The following is a 10,200-nucleotide window of genomic DNA, read 5'->3' as shown; positions in this document are numbered from 1 at the left end:
GATGATAGATAGATAGATAGATAGATAGATAGATAGATGATAGATAGATGATAGATAGATAGATAGATGATAGATATGATGGACTATTTCTCAGTCATATAAATGAATGAAATAATGCAATTTACAACTACATGGATGTAACTAGAGAATATTATGCTAAGCAAAATAAATCAAATTTGTCTTTACAAATACCATATAATTTCACTCATATGTGGAATTTAAGAAACAAAACAGATGAACATATGAGAAAAAAGGCAAGCCAAGAAACAGACATTTAACCATACAGAACAAATTGAGGGTTGCTGAAAGGGAGGTGGGTGGGAAGATGGGTTAAATGGGTGGTTGGTTGTGGATGCCACTATTAGTCATGAGCACAGGGTGTTGTATATAAGTAATGAATCACTAAATTCTACATCTGAAACTAATATTGCACTGTATGTTAATTGGAATTTAAACAAAAACTTAAAAAAGAAACACACAATTTTATATGTTAATTGTATTTCAATAAAAATGGAAAAGATAATTGAATGTAAAAAATTTAAATAATGAAATAAAACATTTTATTTTTGGTAACACTGCTTTATTAAAAGTGAAAATTTTCACTATTCTTAAACTGTAAACAATGTGAAACTGAAATATCAAAGAAATACATTATGGATCACATATCACAGCAAAAAGTCTTTAAATTTTCTTTTTGCCCATATAAAATGAATGCATAATATTTAAGTAAAACTGAATTCCTTATTAGGCAAACATTTTTGCATATGCTGCCTTCCCTTTATCTTTCTGTGCCTTTGTCTTTGGTTTGACTTTCAGCAATTCTGCCTGGATAACTTTATCTTCTCATGCTATCTCCTGAGCTTTATTTAAGATCAGCCAATGCTTGATCTTATTTTTTTTAATTTTATTATAATTATTTTTAAATTAACATATAATTTACTGTTTTTTTCAGGGGTACAGGTCTGTGATTCATCAGTCTTAAACAACACCCAGTGCTCAGCACAACACATACCCTCACCAAAGTCCATCATCCAGCACCCCATCCCCCACCCCCCGCCCCTCCAGCAACCCTCAGTTTGTTTCCTAAAATTAAGAGTTTCTTATGGCTTGTCTCCCTTTCTGGTTTCATCCTGTTTAATTTTTTCCCTCTCTTCCCCTATGATCCTCTGCCTTGTTTCTTAAAATCCACTTATCAGTGAGATAACATGATAATTGTCTTTCTCTGATTGACTTATTTCGTTTAGCATAATACCCTCTAGTTCCATTCATGTTGTTGCAAATGGCAAGATTTCATTTTTTGATGGCTGAGTAATATTCCATTGTACACATATTTACACCATATCTTCTTTATCCATTCATGTGTCAGTTGACATCTGGGCTCTTTCCATAATTTGGCTATTGTGGACATTGCTGCTGTAAACATTGGGATGCAGGTGACCCTTCCAATCACTACATTTGTATCTTTGGGGTACATACCCAGTAGTGCAATTGCTGGGACTTAGGGTATCTCTATTTTCAACTTTTTGAGAAACTTCCATACAGCTTTCCAGACTGGCTGCACCAACTTGCATTCCCATCAACAGTGTAAGAGGGTTTCCCTTTCTCTGCATCCTTGCCAACATCAGTTGTTTCCTGACTTGTTAATTTTAGCCATTCTGACTGGTGTGAGGTGGTATCTCATTGTGGTTTTGATTTGTATTTCCCTGACACCGAGTCATGTTGAGCACTTTTTTATGTGTCTGTTGGCCATTTGGATGTCTTTTTTGCAGAAATGTCTATTCGTGTCTTCAGCCCATTTCTTGATTGGATTATTTGTTCTTTGGGTGTTGAGTTTGATGAGTTCTTTATAGATTTTGGATACTAACACTCTATCTGATATGTCATTTGCAAATATCTTTTCCCATTCTGTTGGTTGTCTTCTGGTTTTGTTGACTGTTTCCTTTGCTGTGCAGAAGCTTTTAATCTTAATGAAGTTCCAATAGTTCACTTTTGTCTTTGTTTCCCTTGCCTTTGGAGACGTGTCTAGCAAGAAGTTGCTGTGGCCAAGGTTGAAGAGGATGCTGCCTGAGTTCTTCTTAAGGATTTTGATGGATTCCTGTCTCACATTTAGGTCATTTATCCATTTTGAGCCTATTTTTGTGTATGGTATAAGGAAATGGTCCAATTTCATTCTTCTTTTTTTTTTTACAGGCATACTTAATTTTATTTTATTTGCCTTAATTGTGCTTCACAGATACTGTGTTTTTACCAGTTGGAAGACTGTGGCAACCCTCCGTAAAGCAAGTCTATTGGCACCATTTTTCCAAGAGCATTTGCTCACTTCTTGTCTCTGTTGTCACATTTTGGTAAATCTTGCATTATTTCAAGCCTTCTTGTTATTAATATACTTGTTACAGTGATCTGTAGTCCGTGGTCTTTGATGTTGCTATCATAATGGTTTTGAGGCAACACAAACTGCACCCATACAAGAAGGCGAACTTAATCCATAAATGTTGTGTGGGTTCTGACTGCTCCACTGCCTGGCCATTCCCTCCATCTTTCTCCCTCTCCTCAGGCCTCCCTACATCCCTAGACAGACAATATTAAAACCAGGGAAGTTAATAACCCTACAATGCCCTCTAAGTGTTCAAGTGAAAGGAAGAGTCCATTGATGTGGCAAACTTCAGTGTTGTCCTACATTAAGAAATTGCCACAGCCACCCCAATTTCATTCTTCTGCATGTGGCTGTCCAGTTTTCCCAACATCATTTGTTGAAGAGACTGTCTTTTTTCCATTAGATATTCTTTCCTCTTTGTCGAAGATTAGTTGACCATAGCATTGAGGGTCCATTTCTGGGTTCTCTATTCTGTTCCATTGATCTATCTGTCTGTATTTGTGCCAGTACCATACTGTCTTGATGATCACAGCTTTATAATAGAGCCTGAAGTCCAGAATTGTGATGCCACCATCTTTCATTTTCTTTTTCAACAATCCCCTGGTGATTCAGGGTCTTTTCTGGTTCCATAAAAATTTTAGGATTATTTGTTCCAGTTCTGTGAAAAATGCTAATGGTATTTTTATAGAGATTGCATTGAATGTGTAGATTGCTATAGGTAGCATAGACGTTTTAACAATATTTGTTCTTCCAATCCATGAGCATGGAATGCTATTCCATTTCTTTGTGTCTTCTTCAATTTCTTTCATGAGTATTCTATAGTTTTCTGAGTATAGATCCTTTGCCTCTTTGTTTAGATATATTCCTACATATCATATGCTTTGGGGTGCAATTGTAAATGGCATCAACTCCTTAATTTCTCTTTCTTCTGTCTCATTGTTGGTTTATAGAAATGTAACTGATTTCTGTGCACTGATTTTATATCCTGCCACTTTACTGAATTCCTGTGTGAGTTCTAGCAATTTTGGGGTGGAGTCTTTTGGGTTTTCCACATAAAGTATCATGCCATATACAAAGAGTCAGAGTTCGACTTCTTTGCTGATTCAGATGCTTTTTATTTTGTTGTTGTTGTTGTCTGCTGGGGTAGGAGTTCTACTACTGTGTTGAATAACAGTGGTGATAGTGGACATCCCTGCTATGTTCCTGACTGTAGGGGAAAAGCTCTCAGTTTTTCTCCATTGAGAATGATACTCACTGTGGGTTTTTCACAGATGGATTTTATGATAATGAGGTATGTTCCTTCTATCCCTACCCTGAAGAATTTTAATTAAGAAAGAATGCTGCACTTTGTCAAATGCTTTTTCTGCCTTTACAGAGAGGACCATATGGTTCTTGTTCTTTCTTTTATTTATATAGTGTATCACATTAATTGATTTGCAGATGTTGAACCAACCTTGCAACCCAGGAATAAATCCTGCTTAGTCATGGTGAATAATCCTTTTAATGTACTGTTGGATCCTATTGGCTAGTATTTTGGTGGGAATTTTTGCATCCATGGATATTGATGTGCAATTATCCTTTTTGATGGGGTCTTTGTCTGGTTTGGGGATCAAGGTAATGATGGCCTCCTAGAAAGAGTTTGGAAGTTTTTCTTCCATTTCTATTTTTTTAAAACAGCTTCAGAAGAATAGGTATTAATTCTTCTTAAATGTTTGGTAGAACTCCCCTGGGAAGCCATCTGGCCCTGAGCTCTTATTTGTTTGGAGATTTGATTACTGCTTCAATTTCCTTGCTGGTTATGGGTCTGTTCAGGTTTTCTAGTTCTTCCTGGTTCAGTTTTGGTAGTTGATATGTCTCTAGGAATGCATCCATTTCTTCCAGATTGTCTAGTTTGTTGGCATATAGTTGGTCATAATATGTTCTTATAATTGTGCTTCTGTGGTGTTAGTTGTGATCTCTCTTCTTTCATTCATGATTTTATTTATTTGGGTTCTTTCTCTTTTCTTCTTGATAAGCCTGGCCAGGGGTTTATTGATCTTATTAATTCTTTCAAAGAACCAGCTCCTAATTTCAATGACCTGTCTACTGTTCTTTTGGTTTCTATTTCATTGATTTCTGCTCTAATCTTTATTATTTCTCTTCTCTTGTTGGGTTTAGGTTTCATTTGCTGTCCTTTCTCCAGCTCCTTTAGGTGTAAGATTAGGTTGTGTATTTGAGATCTTTCTTGTTTCTTGAGAAAGGCTTGTAGTGTTATATACTTCCCTCTTAGGACCACGTTTGCTACATCCCAAAGATATTGAGCAGTTGTGTTTTCGTTTTCATTTGTTTCAATGAATTGAAGAGAACTATTTGGATAGTTCAAGATGGTGGAGGAGTAGGAGACCTTAATTTAGTTTGCTCCCATGAATTCAGCTAAATAGCTATCAGACCATCTTGAACACCTGTGAACTCAACCAGAGAGCAAAGAAAATAATAGCAGCAACTCTACAAATAGAACAGCAACCACTTTCTGCAAGGTAGGAGGTGAAGAGAAGTGTATCTGAGGTGTTATATGGGAAGATAGATTGCAGGGAGGGAGACTCCTTCAGCCAGCTACCAGCAAGTGATAGAGCAGTGGAGCACAAAATCAGAACTTTTAGATGTCTGCTCTTATGAGGGACATCACTCAGGTGGCTAAGCAGGGGATGGAGCCCTCACTGGGGTAGTGTAGTCTCGGGGTCACAGGAAGACGGGTTGCCTGTGTGTGGCAGAGCACCCAGGTATTGGAGCAGGGAAGCTGGCTGCAAAGAGTGAGCCCAGGAGTGGGCTCTCAGCTCAGGGTTGCCATAAACCATGATCCACAGCACAGTCGGAACTCTGCTTTTCAAGCAGGGGCCCAAGAAGCAGCAGAACCAAGGAGACTCCCCTTCCTCCCCTGGGAAGAGCAACATGGGAGTGTGCTGCAGGAGTCTGCTGGGTTTGGAGACTCCAAATGGGGTCGTGTGTTTGAGATAGAAACACTCAATCACAGGCCAGTAAGCAACTGGAGACTAGGGAGACAGTAGTGATAGATTGCTTTTCTCTGAGGGCTCATTGAGTAGTGGGGCCCCAAGCTTTTGCCTCTGGGCCCAGAGATTGGGAGGCCACCATTTTCATTCTTATCCTCTAACACTGCTTGGAAAACGTTCAGGGAACCAAAGCCACATAGAGAAAACCAGAGCAGATTACTTAGCCTGGCCCCTGGCAAGGGCGGTGCAATTCTGCCTGGGGCAAAGACATTTGAGAATCAATGCAACAGGCCCCTCCCCTAGAAGATCAGCAAGAACATCCAGACAAGACCAAGTTTACTGATCAATCAAAACTGCAAAACTCCAGTGCTAGGGGAATACAGCACATAGAATTCATGGCTTTCTTCCCATAATACTTTAGTCTTTCAACTTTAATTTAAAAATTTTTCTTTCTTTTAATTTTTAAAAAATTTTTCTTCTTTACTTTTGAACCAACTCCTTATCTTACAAATTCATTTTTTAAAATGTTTTTTTATTTTCATTTTTTCAGTCATATTCTATCCCTTCATTGTATTTAACCTTATTTTTGTGTGTGTGTGTGTATATATATATATATATATATATATATATATATATATATATATATAAGTTTTTCTTACTTTAAAATTTTGGGATGCAGTTTCTTTTAACAGACCAGAATACAACCAAATTCTAGTGTATGGCTCTGTTCTATTCACCCACCTGATCATATTCTTTTACTTTTTTCTCTTCTTCCTTTTTTGTTTTCTTTTGTTAAAGCCTTTGTAAATTTTCACCTTTACAGTTACATTCTATCCTCTCAATGTATTTAATTTTATTTTTGTATATGTAAGTTTTTCTTTCTTTACAATTTTGAGATGTGGTTTCCTCTAATAAACTGACCAAAATACACTCAGGAGATAATGTATGGCTCTGTTCTGTTCACTTGTTTGTTTATTTCCCTTCCTTTTTGTTGTTGTTGCTGTTATTGTTTTTTCTTTCTTTTTTTTTTAATTCCCATTTTTACAGTTACATTCTATCCTTTCATTGTATTTAATTTTATTTTTGTGTATATACAAGTTTTTCTTTCTTTACAGTTTTGGGATCTAGTTTTCTAAAAACCAGACCAAAATACACACAGAATCCAGTGTATTACTCTATTCCACTCACCCATCTGATTATATTCCCCCTCCCATTTTGTGTCTCTTCTGATTTGTTTAGTGTACGTTTTTCTTGGGTCATTGTTGCTTTTTTAGTATTTTGTTCTCTTGTTCATCTATTCTTCTCTGGACAGAATAACAAGGCAGAAAAACTCACCTCAAAAAAGAGAACCAGAGGCAGTTCTGACTGCCAGGGACCTAATCAATATGGACATTAGTAAGATGTTGGAACTAGAGTTCAGAATAATGATTATAAAGATAGTAGCTGGGCTTGAAAAAAAAGCATAAAAGACACTAGAGAATCCCTTTCTGGGGAAATAAAAGAACTAAAATCTAACCAAGTCAAAATCAAAAAGGCTATTAATGAGATTAAATAAAATATGGAGGCTCTAACTGCAAGGATAAATGAGGCAGAAGAGAAAATTAGTTATATAGAAGACCAAATGATGGAGAATAAAGAAGTTAAGAAAAAGAGAGATAAACAAATACTGGATCATGAGGGGGAGAATTCAAGAGATAAGTGATACCATAAAACGAATCAATATTAGAATAATTGGGATCACAGAAGAAGAAAGAAAGGAAAGGGCAGAATCCCCCATCTAACAGTGAAGTTTATAAATCTCAGAGACAAAGAGAAAATCCTGAAAGCATCTCAGGACAAGAGGTCTGTAACCTACAAAGGTAGAAACATTAGATTGGCAGCAGACCTATCCACAGACACCTGACAGTCCAGAAAGGACTGACATGATATCTTCAAGGTAATAAACAAGAAAAATATGCAGCCAAGAATACTTTATCCAGCTAAGATGTCATTCAAAATAGAAGTGATAAAAAGCTTCCAGGAGAAACAGAAACTAAAAGAAATTGTGATCACCAAACCAGCCCTACAAGAAATATTGAAAGGGGTCCTCTAAACAAAGAGAGAGTCCAAAAGTAACAGATCAGAAAGGAACAGAGACAAGATACAGTAGCAGTCACCTTACAGGCAATACAATGGCACTAAGTTCATATCTTTCAATAGTTACTCTGAATGTAAAAGGACTAAATGCCCCAATCAAAATACACAGGGTATCAGATTGGATAAAAAAGCAAGACCTATGCTGTCTGCAAGAGACTTATTTTAGACCCAAAGACACCTCTAGATTTAAAGTGAGGAGGTGGAAAACCCTTTATCATGATAATGGACATCAAAAGAAAGCTGGGGTGGCAATCCTTATATCAGACAAATTAGATTTTAAACCAAAGACTGTGATAAGAGGTGAGGAAGGACACTATATCATAATGGATTAAAGGGTCTATCCAACAAGAAGATCTAACAATTGTAAATATTTATGCCCCTAACATGGGAGCAGCCAATTATATAAGCCAATTAATAGCAAAATCAAAGAAACACATTGATAATGATACAATAATAGTAAGGGACTTTAACACCCCCCTCATTGCAATGGACATATCATCTAAACAGAAGATCAACAAGGAAATAAGGACTTTGAATGACACATTGGACCAGATGGACTTCACAGATATATTCAGAACATTCCATCCCAAAGCAACAGAATACACATTCCTCTTGAGTGCACATGGAATATTCTCCAGAATAGATTACATCCTGGGTCACAAATCAGATCTTAACTGGTACCAAAAGATTGGGCTCATTCCCTGCATATTTTCAGACCACAATGCTTTGAAACTGAAACTCAATCACAAGAGGAAGGTTGGAAAGAACTCAAATACATGGAGGCTAAAGAACATCCTACTAAAGAATGAATGGGTCAACCAGGAACTTAAAGAATAATTAAATAAAATTCATGATCCTATTCTTTTAATCCTTGCCATCCTTGAGCTGTATGGTACAATGTTTTGATATTTGATGGGTCTATTTCAAGAACTTCCAAACAACTGTCAATTGCTACCTGCTGGTTTGACATCTTCTGTTAATAAGCAACAATATTCAGCACACAGTTTAAAGCTATAGGCTGTAGCTTCAATCTATCTGCTTTCTCAATAATAACATTTGAACCTTTCACATATCTTACAACTTTTTTTTTTTAATGTCTATCTCCCAGTTCTGGGATTTGGGGAAAAAAAAATATATATAAATTTCTAATTTTTTTAAGTCTTCCCTTATTAATAAAATTTTATCCACATATTTTAAATCTATATCCACATCTTCAGGGAAATCTGGGTGACTGTCACCGGAACCATCTTTTGGGAATATGCTCAAACGATCTCCCTCCTTCAATTCTCTTCATTCAGCAATACCACATATTTTGGCAGGTTTTTCACCTTTCACTTCTACATTTTCCAGTATCCTTACCACACCCATTCCTTTAATTACTTAGCCAAATACCATGTTTCCCATCCAAATGAGGAGTTGGAACTGTTGATAAAGTACTGAGAACCATTTGTATTGCAGCTTGCATTTGCCATGTTCCATAAACCTTCTTGATCATCCTTATAATAGAAAATTTCATCTTCACATTTTTCACCATAAATACTTTCTCCACCTGTCCCATTTTGATTTGAGAAGTCTCCACCCTGAACCATAAATTTCTTTTTTTTATAATAATATTTTTTTATTATATTATGCTAGTCATCATGCAGTACATCCCTGGTTTTTGATGTAAAGTTTGATGATTCATTAGCCGTAAATTTCTTAATAATTCATTGGAAAGGGTATCCTTTGAAATCAAGAGGTTTCCCAGTGGTGGGTCCAATGCTTTTTTTCTCCTGTAGCCTAGGCATGAACAATTTCTACAGTTTTGGGTACAATATCCACAAATAATTCTAAGGCAATTCAACCAACTCACTCCCTTCTGATGTCCATGTCAAAGAAGACTTAGGGATTACTGTGGTTGGAGGGCTGAATCTGGGGGACAGGTGTGACATTTAAATTGCAGATGTGCTTGGGAACAGACTCAGAGAACCTCATGGACACCCTGCAGCTCAACCTGAGTGGTTTTCTCTTTAAAAAACAAGATATTTTATTTCATTTTACTTTATTTTATTTATTTTAAAATTTTATTTATTTATTTTTCAGAGAGAGAGAGAAGGGGCACAAGCAAGGGGAGTGGCAGTCAAAGGGAGAAGCAGGCTCCCTGCTGAACAAGGAGCTCAATGTGGGACTTGGTCCCAGGACCCTGGGATTGTGACCTGAACCAAAGGCAGACACTTAACAAACTGAGCCACCCAGGTGTCCCAAAATAAAATATTTTAAATGAAAAAATAAAATAATCCATTCATTTTTTTAAAATGCCTTCTTCACATTATATTTTTCAAAGTAAGACAGAGAACAAAATATAGAACAAGCTTTGAGATAACAGTGTGTGGTAATTAGATTTGTTACTTTTGCCTTCATTTAGGATATATTGGTAAATGTGATGTTTGAGGGATTTTACTCTTGTTTTGGTTGTGTTGATTTTTTGTTACTTAATTGTTCATTGTGGATACAACCTATTCTAACAAGTTACCTTTAGCTAACCTACCCTTTTATACTTGCCCGTTTATTCCAAATACTGTCCTTTTAGTATGATAGTTTTTTTTCCCCATAATTACTCCCTTGCTCCTAGTTTACTTGTGGAAAACATACTTGCTAGGGATGCACGGACCTCTGCTATCTTGTCAGCACTTCAGTCTTATAATGTCCAGCTAGTATGGCTGG

The 10,200-nt window shown here is 36.5% G+C and overlaps 1 pseudogene; it reads right to left on the bottom strand.

Moving 5' to 3' along the window:
* Positions 1 to 744: 744 nt before the first annotated feature.
* On the bottom strand, positions 745 to 9,471 carry LOC123776764 (peptidyl-prolyl cis-trans isomerase D-like; annotated as a pseudogene).
* Positions 9,472 to 10,200: the final 729 nt, after the last annotated feature.

The sequence above is a fragment of the Ursus americanus genome, chromosome X (genome assembly GCF_024610735.1).
Source record: "Ursus americanus isolate L20-20 chromosome X, mUrsAme1.1.p, whole genome shotgun sequence".
Taxonomy (NCBI): Eukaryota; Metazoa; Chordata; class Mammalia; order Carnivora; family Ursidae; genus Ursus; species Ursus americanus.
The sequence above is the reverse complement of the archived record's forward strand: the minus strand, read 5'-3'. Positions and strand labels throughout refer to the sequence as shown.